We start from the raw sequence: 16,223 nt of genomic DNA, 5'->3' as shown, positions 1-16,223 counted from the left end.
ACGATTTTCAAGATAAAAATTAATTTTTGACAGTTGAAATTTCAAGTTAAAAACACCGATTTTAAACCAAAAATAGAAGTTGAATTATCAGTAGAAAAAAAAATTAATTTTTTACCAAAAAGATGGATTTTTATTCAAGAAATTGTATTAATTAAATTTTCATTATAAAAAAAAAAAAAACAATTTTCAAATAAGAAAAGTAAATTTTGTACCAAACAGTCATGTTTTCAACAAAAAATTTTAATTTTCAACAAAAAACTAAGTTTTCGACCAAATTGTTGAATTATGAAAGCAAAAAATAAATTTTATACAAAACTGTTGCTATTTATAAAAAAATTTATTTTTCACAAAAAAACACTATTTTTAAAGCAAAACAGAGAATAGTTAAATTTTCATTGAAAAAAAATTCAATCAAGGAAAGCAAATTTTTCACAAAACAGTCGGATTTTCAAAAACAACAAAATAATTTTTATATTTGAATTTTCAACTAAAAAACAAAAAATTACAGTTATATTTTCAGTAGAGAAAAATTAATTTTTAAACAGAAAAGACGAATTTTTAACAAAAAAATGGAAGTTAAATTTTCTTTAAAAAAAAAAAACAATTTTCAAATAAGAAAAGCAAATTTGGTACAAAATATTTGAATCTTCAAAACAGCAGTATGAATTTTCAAAAAAGGAATAAATTGCATTTTTAACAAAAAAAAAATGTAATTTCTACCAAAGAACACGAATATTTTAACAAAAACTGGAATAGTTAAGTTTTCATTGAAAAAAATTTCAATTAACATAAGAAAATGTTGTACAAAACAGTCGGATTTTCAACAAAAAACATTAATGTTTATAGTTGAATTTTTAACTAAATAACATAAATTTTAAACAAAAAATGGAATTTAAATTTTCATTATTAAAAAAATTAATTTTTTACCAAAAAAGATGGATTTTTAATTAAAAAAATGGAATAATAAAATTTTCATTATCAAAAAAAAAAAGAGAAACAATTTTCAAATAAGAAAAGCAAATTTGGTACAAAACAGTCGGATCTTCAACCAAAAAATTAATATTTATAGTTTGATTTTCAACTGAAAAACATCCATTTTAAACCAAAAATGGAAGTTAAATTTTCAATAGAAAAAAATTAACTTTTTAACAGAAAAGATGAATTTTAACCTAACAATTAAAATGGTTAAATTTGCTTTTTAATAAAAGCAATTTTCGATTGAGAAAAGCAAATTTTATACAAAACTGTAGGATTTTCAAAAACAACAAAATAATTTTTATATTTGAATTTTCAACTAAAAAACAAAAAATTACAGTTATATTTTCAGTAGAGAAAAATTAATTTTTAAACAGAAAAGACGAATTTTTAACAAAAAAATGGAAGTTAAATTTTCTTTAAAAAAAAAAAAAACAATTTTCAAATAAGAAAAGCAAATTTGGTACAAAATATTTGAATCTTCAAAACAGCAGTATGAATTTTCAAACAAGGAATTAATTGCATTTTTAACAAACAAAAAATGTATTTTATATTACAAAACACGAATATTTTAACAAAAAATGGAATAATTAAGTTTTCATTTTAAAAATTTCAAATAACAAAGGAAAATTTGGTAGAAAACAGTCAGATTTTCAAGAAAAAAATAATTAATTTTTATAGTTGAATTTTCAACCGAAAAACATCAATATAAAACCAAATATGGAAATTAAATTTCCATGGAAAAAAAATTAATTTTTTACCAGAAAAGATGGATTTTTATTTTAAAAAATGGAATAATTAAATTTTTATTATAAAAAAAAAACAATTTTCAAATAAGAAAAGCAAATTTTGTACAAAACAGTCGGATTTACAACCAAAAAATTAATTTTTATAGTTTGATTTTCAACTGAAGAACATCCATTTTAAACCAAAAATGGAAGTTAAATTTTCAATCGAAAAAAATTAACTTTTTAACAGAAAAGATGAATTTTAACCTAACAATTAAAATGGTTAAATTTGCTTTTTAATAAAAGCAAATTTTGTACAAAACTGTAGGGTTTTCAAAACAAAAATATGAATTTTCAAAACAAAATTAATTGTATTTTTAACCAAAAAATGTATTTTCTACCAAAACATACGAATTTTTTACCAAAAAATGAAATAGTTAAATTTTCATTGAAAAAACTTCAATTAACAAAAGAAAATTTTCTACAAAACAGTCGAATTTTCAACAAAGAACATTAATGTTTATAGTTAAATTTTTAACTAAACAACATAAATTTTAAAACAAAAATGGAATTTAAATTTTCAGTAGAAAAAAAAATTAATTTTTTTACCAGAAAAGATGGATTTTTAATCAAAAAATGGAAGAATTAAATTTTCATTATCAAAAAAACAATTTTCAAATAAGAAAAGCAAATTTTGTACAAAAAAGACAGATTTTCAACCAAATTGTTGAATTTTCAAAACAAAAAAATAAATTTTCTACAAAACTGTTGTATTTTATCTAAAAAATTATTTTTTTTACAAAAAAAGACACGAATTTTAAAGCAAAAAAGAGAATAGTTAAATTTTTATGTTAAAAAATTTTCAAACAAGGAAAGCAAATTTTGTACAAAACAGTAGAATTTTCAACAACAACAAAATAATTTTTTTATTTGAATTTTCAATAGAAAAACAAAAAATTACAGTTATATTTTCAGTAGAGGAAAATGAACTTTTTAACAGAAAAGAGGAATTTTAACTAAAAAATGGAAGTTAAATTGTCTTAAAAAAAAACCAAAAAAAAACAATAATTTTCAAATAAGAAAAGCAAATTTGGTACTTAACAGTCGGATCTTCAACACAGCAATAGGAATTTTCAACAAAAAATTTGAATTCTCGACCAAATCGTTTAATTTTAAATTAAAAAAGACAAATGCTCATAGTTGAATTTTCAACATGAAAACACCAATTTTCACCAAAAATGTAACAGTTAAATTTTCAGTCGAAAAAATTAATTTTTACCAAAAATGACGATTAAAAAACAACTTTCAAGGAAATGGTTAAATTTTCAACTAAAAACGACAAATTTGTATAGTTAAATTTGAAACTTAAAAAAAATCAATTCTTAATAAAAAATGGAATAGTTCGATTTTCAGTCGAGAAAAAATAATTTTACAAGGAAACAAATTAATTTTCAATTAAAAAGGACAACATTTTAACGAAATAGTTCAACTTTGAACTTAAGAAGATAAATTTGCACAAAAAATGGAATGTTACATAAATTTTCAATTGAAAAAAAATTAATTTTCCAACAATCTGATACATTTTTTAACTAAAATGATGAATCTTTAATTGGAATAATTGAATTTTAAACAAAAGCTGTGAATTTTCAACTAAAATAATCGATCTTTACCTGGATTTGTCGAATTTTCAACAGAAAATTATTTTTTTACCAATTAAGATGATTTTGAAAAACAACAAACATTTAATTTTCATAAAAATAGTTGAATTTTCAACCAAAAATGGAATAGTTAAATTCTCTGTCAAAAAAAATTAATTTTTTACAAAAAAAAACACCATTTAAAAAAAAATTATCTTTCAACGAAATAGTTAAATTTTAAAATAAAAATAACAAATTTTTGATAGTAGAACTTTGAACTTAAAAAGATGAATTTTCAATCGAAAATAGAAGAGTTCTACTTTCATTTGAAAAAAATATATATAATTTTTCAAAACTAATCAAATAAATAGATTTCTCAACCTAGCAAATGAATCTTCAACTTAAAAGCCGAAATTTTAACCAAATAGTTGAATTTTCAACTTAAAATGATTAATTTTTAACCAAAAATGAAATAATTAAATTTTCAGACAAAAAACTATCCATTTTTTATCAAAAAACAAAGAAGGTTAATCTCTAAAAAAGACGAATTTTCAACAAAATACAGAAAATTTAAAATAAAAAAAATTGAAATATCAAACTATATGTATTTTATTATAAAATATAACAACGCTGAGTAAATATTTTTATATTAAAAAAATGATTGTGTGGTCCTATAATTCAAATTTAAACAATAATTTTCTCCTAAGAAATTTCAAAGTTAAAAAGGTATCCTTTTTACGACAATTTAAAGGAAGTTTTTTATCAGAAAATCCTATTTTAAGGTTTGAATTTCCTACTGTTACTTATTATGAAATAAATATAAACAGATTTAAAAAATACAGAACCTTTTCCCTCATAAACAATTTGTCAGATTTTATTTTTAAGCCGTAAATAAATTTCATGAATATAAAAATTGGAGATTTAATTACATCTATAAAATATAAATATAGTAAAGAAAAAACAACAATGGCCCTGGACTAAAAATGAATCTAAATTATATATAATACATGAAATGATTAGGGGCCAAATTTAAATATTTAAAATTTTACAAAATAGTTTGATTAATAATGGTTAACCAATATTTTCGAACTAGTAATTTAGTTTCATTTTTAGTCCAGGGCCATTATTGTTTTTTTTTTTTACTATATTTATATTTAATAAATGTAATTAAATTTTTAATTTTATGAAATTTATTTACGGTTTAAAAATAAAATCGGAAAAAAAATTTTATGAGGAAAAAGGTTCTTTATTTTCTAAATCTGTCTATATTTATTTTACAATAAGTAACGGTAGGAAATTCAAACCTTAAAATCGAATTTTCTAATAAAAACTTGCTTAAAATTGTCGTAAAAAGGATATCTTTTTAATTTTGAAGTTCGTTTGAAAAAAATTTTTTTCGATTGAAAATTTATCTTTTAAAGTTCAAAGTTCAACTATAAACTGTACCTTTTAGTTAAAAATGTAATTATTTCGTTGAAAATTAGTTTGTTTGAAAATCGTGGTTTTTTTGGAAAAAATTAATTTTTTTCGACGGAGAATTTAGCTATTCCATTTTTGGTTGCAAATTAATATTTTTAACTTGAGAATTCAACTATGACAAATTGTCTTTTCAAGTTAAAAATTCAACTATTTCGTTCAAAATTAATTTTTCGTTTGTTGAAAATCGTATTTTTGGTAAAAAATAATTTGGTTTTTGTTACAAATTCGACAATTCCAGGTAAAGATTAATCATTTTAGTTGAAAATTCATCATTTTAATTTTAAAAAATTTATCATTTTTTTGGAAGATTAATTTTTTTAACTGGAAATTTAACTCAACAATTCCAGTTTGGTTGAAAATTTATCCTTTCAAGTTTAAAATTCAACTATTTGGTACAAATGTTGTCTTTTTTTTTGTTGAAAATAAATTTGTTTAGACAGAAAATAAATTTTTTCGACTTAAAACTGAGTTGCTGCATTTTTTATTTTACATTAATTTTCTTGAGTTCGAAATTTAACTATAAAATTTTGTCGTTTTTAGTTGAAAATTTAAGTATTTCGTTGAAAATTAATTTTGTTTAAATCATCTATTTCGATATAAAATTAATTTTTTCGACTAAAAATTTAAACGTTCAATTTTTAGTGAAAATTGATGATTTTAGTTGAAAATCCACAGCTTTTGTTTAAAATTCAAAGATTCCAATTAAAGATTCATCATTTTAGTTAAAAAAAAATTATCAGATTGTTGGAAAATTAATTTTTTTCAATTGAAAATTTATGTGACATTCTATTTGTGATTGAAAATTTATATTTTTAAGTTCAAAGTTGAACTATTTCGTCAAAATATTGTCATTTTTATTTGAAATTTAATTTACTACATTTTTTGTGAGAATTGGTGTTTTTAAGTTGAGAATTCAACTATGAACATTTGTCTTTTTTTAATTTAAAATTGAACGATTTGGTCGAAAATTCAAATTTTCTGTCGAAAAATCATTACTTTGTGTTGAAAATCCGACTGTGTTGTATCAAATTTGCTTTTGTTAATTGAAATTTTTCTAAATGAATATTTAACTACTCCATTTTTTGGTAGAAAATTCTTTTTTTTTTGTAAAAAATACATTTTTTTTTATTAAAAATACAATTAATTTTTGTTTGAAATTTCATATTTTTGGTGTGAAAATCCGACTCTTTTGTCAAAAATTTTCATTTCTCAATTGGAAATTGCTTTTTTTTTTTAAAGAAAATTTAACATAGCAATTTTTTAGTTAAAAATTCGTCTTTTCTGTTGAAAAATTAATTTTTCTCTACTGAAAATTTAGCTTCCATTTCTGGTTTAAAATTGATGTTTTTCAGTAAAAATTCAACTACAAAGCTTATTTTGTTGTTAAAAATCCGACTGTTTTGTACAAAATTTGCATTTCTCAATCAATTTTTTTTTTTATAAGAAAATTTAACATAGCAATTTTTTAGTTAAAAATTCGTCTTTTCTGTTGAAAAATTAATTTTTCTCTACTGAAAATTTAGCTTCCATTTCTGGTTTAAAATTGATGTTTTTCAGTAAAAATTCAACTACAAAGCTTATTTTGTTGTTAAAAATCCGACTGTTTTGTACAAAATTTGCTTTCCTTAATTTAAAATTGTTGGTTCTTTATTTTTAAATAACATTTTAATCAGAAAGATAAATTTCTACCGAAAAATATGAATTTCAATCTAAGAAAAAAGAGAAATTGTCAACCAAAAATTGAATAAATATATTTTCAGGTGAAAAAACTAATGTTCAATAAAAAAAAAATGAATTTTCGACAAAAATGAGGGAATAATATTTAACTGGAAAAGTAGAGTAACGGTATTTTCGATAAATAACTATTATTAAAGAAACAATTTAAGTTTAAAGTATTTTTTAAAAATTATTTGACAAAGTGCGCATTCAGCGCAATAAAAATATTTTCCTCGATTTTATAAATAATTTTTGACAGCGCTTTTTTTAACTTGTTTTTTTTTTTTAAAGTAGAGAACCTCCTTAACGGGCAGTTGCCAAGCGTTTTATTAGAACAGACTTATTTTAGGAAAATTAAGGCAGGAAATTGAGATACAAGAGAAAAAAGAGGATAAAAATAATGATGGCTCTAAAGATTAAATGGCAATTAACGAGACATCAGAGTCGCGATGATGCGCTGACAGTCACGTTTACAAGGGAAACATTGTATTTTCTTTTTAAAAATATAATCCACAATTATAAAAAGTTTTTATTAACATTTAAACATATAATTGATTAATAAACTATCATTTGTTTAAATTATTAAATTTTATATTTTTATTATTATATATACATTTTTTTTTAAATTGAACTGCAGTGCACATTTACAAAATTAATCTTTCAATAATGGGAAAATCAGGAGATTTTTAACAAAATAGTTTAACTATTAATGAAAAAGATTAATTTTTTACTAAAAAAATATGAATTTTCAACAACAACAAAATATGAATTGTCCAGAAAGAGTGTAATAATTGATATTTTAAACGAAAAATATTTTTATTTTAAATAAAAAACAATTCAAATAAAAAAAAATGAATTTTTAACAAACTCTAATAGTGGATACATTTACGTTAAAAAAAGTAATTTGAATAAAAAATGATCGAATTTGACCATAAAAAAACGACTTTTCTACAAAATAGTTCAATTCTTAGGCAATACCGATGAATTTTCAAACAAACAGATGCATTTTTAACCGAAAAAGATTAATTTTCAATCAACAGATAAATTTTCGACAGAATTTCCATTTTTTCTATTAAAATAATAGAAAATTCAACTGGATTAATTAAAAAATTATCTATGAACAAAAAAAAAAGACTTTTCAGTCAAATAATTAAATTTTCAACTGAAATGATGGTAAAAATCACGGCAAAGTGCATCGTGGGTGTAATATACCCCAGCGTATTTAATCATGTATTGTTTAACTCCTATTGAATATTTTGTCACAATAAAATTATCCGATATAGTTTAAGGTATCTTTTATTAGGTAGAGTTGATTTTATCGCCATTTATTTATTTTTAGTTTGTTAAAAAAATTATTGAAAAAAAGTAAAAAAAATTAGTTTTTTACTTAAAAATGCATACTTCACGCAATTTTTATTATTTTAACCTGAAAATTTATGACAATGCTTTTGAAATAGTATACTTTCACAAAATAAAAATATTGCAACATGGGTGCTTTCAAAAGAGATTTATTTACATCCCACAATTTTTTTTTACGACTTTAATCACAGTTAGTGTCTTCAACTAAAACTAGATGGCGACACATACTGAATTTTTTCGAATTAAGTATGGTTTATAAGAGTTTGAAAATTTCTTCGGGTATCAAACACCCGCAACGCACTTAATAACGGATACATCTACAAAAAGATTATTTTAAAATTAAAAAAAAATAATAATTTGACCGTAAAAACGAATTTTCTACAAAACAGTTACTTTATTAATCAAAGAAGGTTAATTTATAACCAAAAAAGATTAATTTTAAACAAAAAATGTAAATTTTAAACTAAAATTATGGAATATTCAACTGGATTAATTAAATTTCCAAGTTGGCAATTTTTCAACACTCTAGAAATAAGAATAAATATTTAAAAACATTGATTTTAGACCAGTAGAAAAAAATAATTAACATCAAAGTATTTATCAAAAAATATAATAATTAATGCATCCATTAAAAAATATGTGACTTTAAAACTGAAATAATCTAATTCGTTCATAAAATACGAATTTTTTAAGGAATAGTTTAATTCTTAAACAAAACAGATTAATTTGTAACCATAAGATGCATTTTTTATTTTAAAAAAATGAGTTTTCTATCAAAATAGTTTAATTTACAACCAAGGCGATTAATTTACGAAGAAAACAGACGAATTTTCAATACAAAACGTCAAATTTTAACTAAAATGGTGAAATATTAAATTTTCAGTTAAAACAATTGATTTCCCGAATTATAAAATCTCGAACAAAAAATTTTCCAAATTGAAAAATTTACGAATAGCCAAATTTTCGAATAGAAATGCCTAAATTCCAGGAAAAGAAAAATTCTCGAACAGAAATTACCGAATAAAAAAATTTCCCAATTTGGAAATTCCCGAATCGGAAAATTCCTGAATTATAAAATGCTCAAATAAAATTAACTCCCAAATTGGAAAATCATCTAATTATAAAATCTCCGAATAAAAAAGAATTACCAAAATAAAAATGTCCTGATAATAAAATATCCAGAATAAAAAAGTTCACAAATTGGAAAATTCCCGAATTTAAACAATTACAAGAAACGTTTGAAAATATTATTTATACATTAAAAATATAATAATCAAAATATTGTTACTAAAAAATACATACCTGTTTTTTTATGTTTCAAGTCTCTAAAATTATTTTAATTTAAAAACAAAAACAATTGAAAAAATCTATATTCCTAGATAAGTTTATAAACATTAAAAATCGTTTTCTATTTTTTCTATAAATATTTTACTACTGTAACATATTGGGGGGGGGGGGGGGCATATTTTTGTCTTCCTTCGCTTATATTTTACTTTTGGGCCAGAAAGAAATTTTTCCAAAAGGTTTTGAGCCATTGACGTAATTCAGAAATATATCCGTTCTCTGAATATTGATCAAATTTGTAAAAAAATTCTGTATTTACCCAAGGTTATGATAAATTTAGTGAGCGATTTTTCAAAGCAATATAAATAATTCCGATTTTAATGAGTAAAAATGTAAACTGCAGATATCAGCACAAATGAGCGCGACACGTCACGAGCACAATTTCACATCAAACATGAGACATCGAATTTAAAGCAATCAGAAGAAACCAAGAAATTCCTCTTAAATGATGAATCGATTCGTAACAAGTACGCGCCTTGTTTACTTTCCAAATGTCACGTCACTTTCGTCGTCCGAGCACTAACCCAACTTATCAAATTTCTTCCACCTAGGAATTTTCTACTCCCCCGATCCCGAAAAATTCGAAAAAAAAATAATAATAAAACTCGTGGAGATGAAAAAAATAACGAGATTTTAACTCCAGATTCCAGAAGGTTGAGGTCTTTCTTTTGGACTCACTGGGAGTGTAACAATGGCCGTCATGAATTTATGGAACGGAATCTGCTGTCAACTCGACTTTTAAAATCGATTTGAACGGGTTTAGAAGAATATTTTTACAAAAAATAATACTTACGGTTTAAAAATTTGAGAAAATAGGCAGAAAATAGAGCTGAGAAAGTTGGAAATTGGACGAACGGACGGAAACTACTGTGGCAAACTCCAGGTTCTCCAGCCAGTCATTGACTGATTCATCGCCATTCGTGAACCGCCGCTGAGCGATCTGGACGCTATCTGGCGGGACATTTAAAAAACTCGTCTTCTCTTTGAAATCCATGACCGTATTTAGTTTAGCCGTGAGATGAGTCATTTTGAGGAAATAAGGTCACGGTAAAAGTGAAATTGTGAAACTAATGCGTTTTTATATACAATTTTTTACTCCAATATGAAATATTTAAATTTAAAGATTGTTGGGTTTAAATAGAAAATTTTAAACTAGAACAAAATACATATAATGCAAATATTTTTTAAGAAAAATTCACTTTTTTTGGTTCAAGATTCACAACATTACTTGAAAAATCAACTTTTTGATCAAGTTTGCAATTTTTTGTTGAAAACTCATATTTTAGAGTTGAAAATTAAATTGTATGGTAGAAAATTCGTCTTTTTGCTTTGAAAAGTCAATAATTTGATATAGAATTCAAATGTTTATTGAAAAATTCAATTTTATTCCAAATTTATATTTTTGAATTAAAAATTCAATTGTTTATTGAAAAATTAAATTATTGTTAAAAAATAATATTTTTATTCTGTTAAAATTTATATTTTTGTATCGAAAATTTAAATGTTAGATAGAAAATTCATCTTTTTGCTTCAGAAATTCAAAAATTTGAAAATTTAACTATTTTTTCAATTTTTGTAGAAAATTCATATTTTTATTATGTTGAAAATTTATATTTTTATTATGTTGAAAATTTATATTTTTATTGTGTTAAAATTTATATTTTTGTATCGAAAATTTAACTGTTTTATAGAAAATTCATCTTTTTTCTATAGAAATCCAAAAATTTCATAGAAAATTTAACAATTTTTTCAATTTTTGTAGAAAATTCATATTTTTATTATGTTGAAGATTTATATTTTTATTATGTTGAAAATTAATATTTTTATTGTGTTAAAATTTATATTTTGGTATCGAAAATTTAACTTTTTTATAGAAAATTCATCTTTTTGCTTCAACAATTCAAAAATTTGATAGAAATTTTAACTATTTTTTCAATTTTTGGAGAAAATTCAAATTTTTATTGTGTTGAAAATTTATATTTTTGCTTTTTAAAATTCAACTATTTTATAGAAAAGTAATCTTTTTGTTTTGAAAATTGAAAAATTCGGAGTGCAGTTAAACTGATTGTTGAAAATTTCATTTTTTGGTTAAAAATCCATATTTTTATTGTTTTAAAAATTTATATTTGTTATTGAAAATTCAACTGTTTTATAACAAATTCATCTTTTTGCTTTAAAAATTCAAAAATTTTATAGAAAATTCAACTATTTATTCAATTTTTGTACAAAATTCATATTTTTATTGTGTTGGAAATATATATTTTTGTATTAAAAATTCAACTATTTTATAGTAAAGTCAACTTTTTGTTTTAAACATTAAACAATTTGGTAGACAATTCAAATTTTTGTGTTGAAAATTAATATTTTTGTTGTGTTAAAAATTTAATTTTTGTAATGAAAATACAATTGTTGATTGAAAAATATATTTTGCTCTTGGTATTTCGTATTTTTATTTTGAAAATTAAACTGTTTTGTAGAAAATTCGTCTTTTCGCTTTGAAAATTGAACTATTTTCTTTAAATGTCAATTTTTAGTTAAAGATTGATATTTTTATTGGGTTAAAAATTTTGATTTTTGTGTTGAAAATTTAATTGTTTATTGAAAAATTAATTTTGCTGTTGCAAATTTATATTTTTGTTTTGAAAATTAAACTGTTTTGTAGGAAATTCAATTGTTTATTAAACAATTCATTTTTCTGTTGAAAATTTATATTTTTCTTTTGAAAATTAAACCGTTTTGTAGAAAACTCGTCTTTTTGCTTTGAAAATTCAAAAATTTGGTAAATAATTCAACTATTTTCTTTAAATTTCAATTTTTTGTTAAAGATTCATATTTTCATTGTGTTAAAAATTTGTATTTTTGTATTTAAAATTAAACAATTTGGCAGACAATTAAACTTTTTAGTCCAAAATTCAATTTTTTGTTGAAAATTCATATTTTTGTGTTAAAAATTTTGATTTTTGTGTTGAAAATTCAATTGTTTATTAAAAAATTAATTTTCTTGTTGAAAATTTATATTTTTGTTTCGAAAATTAAACTATTTTGTAGAAAATTCGTCTTTTTGCTTGAAAATTCAAAAATTTGTAGACAATTCAACTATTTTTTTAAATTTAAATTTTTTGTTAAAGATTCATATTTTTATTGTGGGGAAAATTAATCTTATTTAATTGAAAATTCAATTGTTTATTCAAAAATTTAATTTTTTGTTGGAAATTTATATTTTTTGTTTTGAAAATTTAACCATTTTATAGAAAAGTAATCTTTTGGTTTTAAAACTTAAACAATTTGGTAGACAATTCAAATATTTATTCAAAAATTCAATTTTTTGTTGAAAATTCATGTTTTTGCGTTGAAACTGTATATTTTTATTGTGTTAAATATTTATATTTTTGTTTTGAAAATTCAATTTTTTATTCAAAAATTAATGTTTGTGTTAAAAATTTATATTTTTGCGTTGAAAATGTACATTTTTGTCTTAAAAATTCAACTGTCTTGAACAAAATTCGCTTTTCTTAATTTAAAATTTTTGGTTTTTAATGAAAATGTAACTAATCTGTTTTGTTAAAAATTCGTATTTTTTGGTTAAAAAGCCCATTTTTTTTTGTTAAAAATGCAACTTTTCGATTAAGAAGTAACTTATTAAAATTAAAAACGCATATTTTCGAGTTAAAAATTCAATTGTTTTGTAAAAAATTCGCCTTTCTGCTTTGAAAATTCAACTATTTGGTCGATTGATTGAAAATTAACTTATTTCTTGAAAATTCATATTTTTATTGTGTTAAAATTTATATTTTTGTATTGAAAGTTAACTGTTTTATAGAAACTTCATCTTTTTGCTTTAAAAATTTTAAAATTTGATAGAAAATTTAACTATTTTTTCAATTTTTGTAGAAAGTTCATATTTTTATTGTGGTGAAAATTTATATTTTTGGTTTTGAAAATTCATCTATGTTATAGAAAAGTCATCTTTTTGTTTTGAAAATTGAAAAATTCGGAGTACAATTAAACAAATTATTAAAAATTTCATTTTTGTCTTAAAAATTTATATTTTCATTGTATTAAAAATGTATATTTTTTATTGAAAATTTAACAGTTTTATAACAAATTCATCGTTTTGCTTTAAAAATTCAAGAACTTGATAGAAAATTTAACTATTTATTCAATTTTTGTACAAAATTCATATTTTTATTGTGTTGAAAATATATATTACTGTATTAAAAATTCAACTACTTTATAGTTAAGTCAACTTTTTGTTTTAAAAATTAAACAATTTGGTAGACAATTCAACTATTTATTCCAACATTCAATTTAATGTTGAAAATTCATATTCTTGTGTTGAAAATTTATATTTTTGTTGTGTTAAAAAATTTAATTTTAGTAATAATTTTGCTTTGAAATATCAATAATTTTGTAGAAAGTTCAACTGTTTTGTAGATTTATTTTTTATTGAAAATGAATTGTTTCAAATAGAAATGTACCTGTTCTATATTCTATTCATCCGTTTGCATATTTTTCGGCTCAAATTTGTGAAGGAAATTCATTTCATAATGTATACGTTTTAATTTTAAATTTGGCTTCTTAAATATTGGGGGGAGGGGGTCAACTGAAATATTTTCAGTTTTGAAAGCAAATTTTTCTGTGGGTGAAATTGTTGAAAAATATTTTTTCAAAGGGAAAATTATTTAATCAAGTAACTATATTTTTAAATTGTTAACTTATTTTCAAAATTGTTAAACGTAGGGTTTTAGGAAGTTTTGTTTTCCCGAAAACATAAACCACTATTTATTAAAATTTCACTATCTAAAAAAAAAATTGTGAGAAGTTTTATCAATGGTATTAAATGGTATTAAATTCTCATTTTAATGACATAATTAGCATTTAAACTCCTCTTATAGAAACTTTTAATAAATGAGATAGACAAAAGAAAAAAAAATGAAGATTCACTCATTAGGAAACTGATTCTTCATTTTTATTGTATATATCACCTTTGTCGCAAATAAAATCGGTTAATATACAAATGCTTGATGTTCCTTTTTTTTTGCATTATTCGAGGTCAGCACAATAAACCATACTGGGAACATATATCCATGAGAGGGCCTTATATGGATAGTTAAAGAGTAATGTAGTGTCTTATTCCTTGTATAATTCTTTTACTTCATTCGAAAATGTTTAATTCTCGAATGAAGATTTTCAAAATTTATCATAAAATAAAGACATTATTTAAAAGATACGAAAATTTAATTTAAGATCATTTTCAACGAATAAGAGTGAATTATTTTTAATAGTATCATAATTATATCGAATATAAACCAGTTGGCTCTTTCTTATTTTCTTACATTCATATTTGTTGACAAAAGCGAAAAAATGAATTCTTTGTATTACAAAAAATTTCCAATTTTCCGATACTAGTGTTCAAAAACAGGATATGGTTTAATTTATTTTTTTCCCCCTTTTTAAAATATCCTTTTAAAATGATTTATTAGTTTACCACAATTAAATAGAGGAAGAGTATAGATACAAAAAATATTTGCTTTGATATCAATATTATTCGAGATTTTTGATCAAAACTAATTTAAAAAGATTAATATCACAATTTTTCTTAATTTTCACTAAAAATATTTTTGAAGTATTTAATAGGGATGCTATAAATTTTTGCGCAGGCCAAAGCCCGACCGGGCGCAGATCTGGGCATCCAAAATGTGGACCAGATCTGGCCCCTTTAATTTTTTATTTCTATAATCAGTAAAATTTCAAAAGTTTTTAAATTAATATTTTTTAAACTATGAGTTTTACAAAACTTTAATTTTGCAATATTCTTTATTATATATCATTATACATTATATCTCATTACATTACATTTTCTGTTTGTATTGTTTGAATTTATCAATAAGAGTTTGCATTTTGAAGAAAAATATTATGCTTTGACAAACAATGTTCAACTTTGGTGCTATTACACACACAAACGAATTTTAATGGTAAATATTTTTTAATCTTCTTAATATTCTTTTGGAATTATTTTTATTTGACTAATGAACATCCCGTGCAGAAATTCCAATTTGGATCTGATCGGGGCCAGATCGGGCACAATTTGGCCCAAATCAGGCTATCTAGATGGGGCCACACTCGAAATAAAACGCGATGCCCGATCGGGGCCCAAGCGCTGCGCCCAGAGCATACTTGGCCCCTATCAATTTATTTTTCTTATTCTTAATTAAAAGGGATTCTTAGATAAAATAATATTAAAATCGAATATATCACCTCCTTAACTGAAATTTGAGAATATAAATATCAGGTTATCTAACAGATCGCGATATGAAAAAATTGAAGTATGTCACTTTTTTTCGAGCAAACGGAAAAAGTCAAACGACGCAACATAACAGCCAGAATTTGTGTATGATAAACCATTTAAGTATTTTGCAATAAATTTTTTGTTTTAATTTCTAAATTTAAGTTGCTTTCAATTTCTATATTGAACCTAATTGTGGAAAGTGGCAAATCACCTAACAATATGTGAAAATAAATATGTTTATGACGTCATTGTTGATATTATTCGTTTTCACATTCAACAAATGAAATATTACTTTTGCTACTTTTCTTATAAATAAATAACCTCATTTCGAGGTTAGGTTTCATCTTAACATTCTTAATAAATTTACTTATTATAGTCTTCAACAAGTAATTCAGGAATATTTTGAAGTATACTATGCCTACGCATTCGTTTTGTGCTCACTTTTGGCGTTTTTCCCACTTATTTTGTCACTTTTTCAAATAATAATGGAAACATTTTTGACGTTTGACACTTTACGTTGAAACTTGGGCGATTTGGAGTCAACCCACTTTAGTCCCCGAAATTGATGGAGCGCCATCTACTGGCAAGCTTGGCTGTTAAGTCGGGGTCAAATTTAACAACCACAAAATTGTGTGTCCGATCTGGCCCAAATCGGAAATAAGGCAAACATTTGGCAATTTCTGCACGAGATGGCGC

At 22.4% G+C, this 16,223-nt stretch overlaps 1 protein-coding gene across 1 annotated transcript in view; it reads right to left on the bottom strand.

Moving 5' to 3' along the window:
• The window catches only part of LOC117177105 (myosin regulatory light chain sqh), a 25,577-nt gene extending 15,407 nt beyond the window's left edge, over positions 1 to 10,170 (bottom strand). Inside the window, exon 1 of the mRNA XM_033367595.1 lies at positions 10,032 to 10,170. The gene's annotated coding sequence lies outside the window, so the exon portion shown is untranslated. The remainder of the gene's footprint in view (positions 1 to 10,031) is intronic.
• Between the last annotated feature and the right edge of the window lie 6,053 nt (positions 10,171 to 16,223).

The sequence above is a fragment of the Belonocnema kinseyi genome, chromosome 7 (genome assembly GCF_010883055.1).
Source record: "Belonocnema kinseyi isolate 2016_QV_RU_SX_M_011 chromosome 7, B_treatae_v1, whole genome shotgun sequence".
In the NCBI taxonomy this organism is placed as follows: domain Eukaryota; kingdom Metazoa; phylum Arthropoda; class Insecta; order Hymenoptera; family Cynipidae; genus Belonocnema; species Belonocnema kinseyi.
The sequence above is the reverse complement of the archived record's forward strand: the minus strand, read 5'-3'. Positions and strand labels throughout refer to the sequence as shown.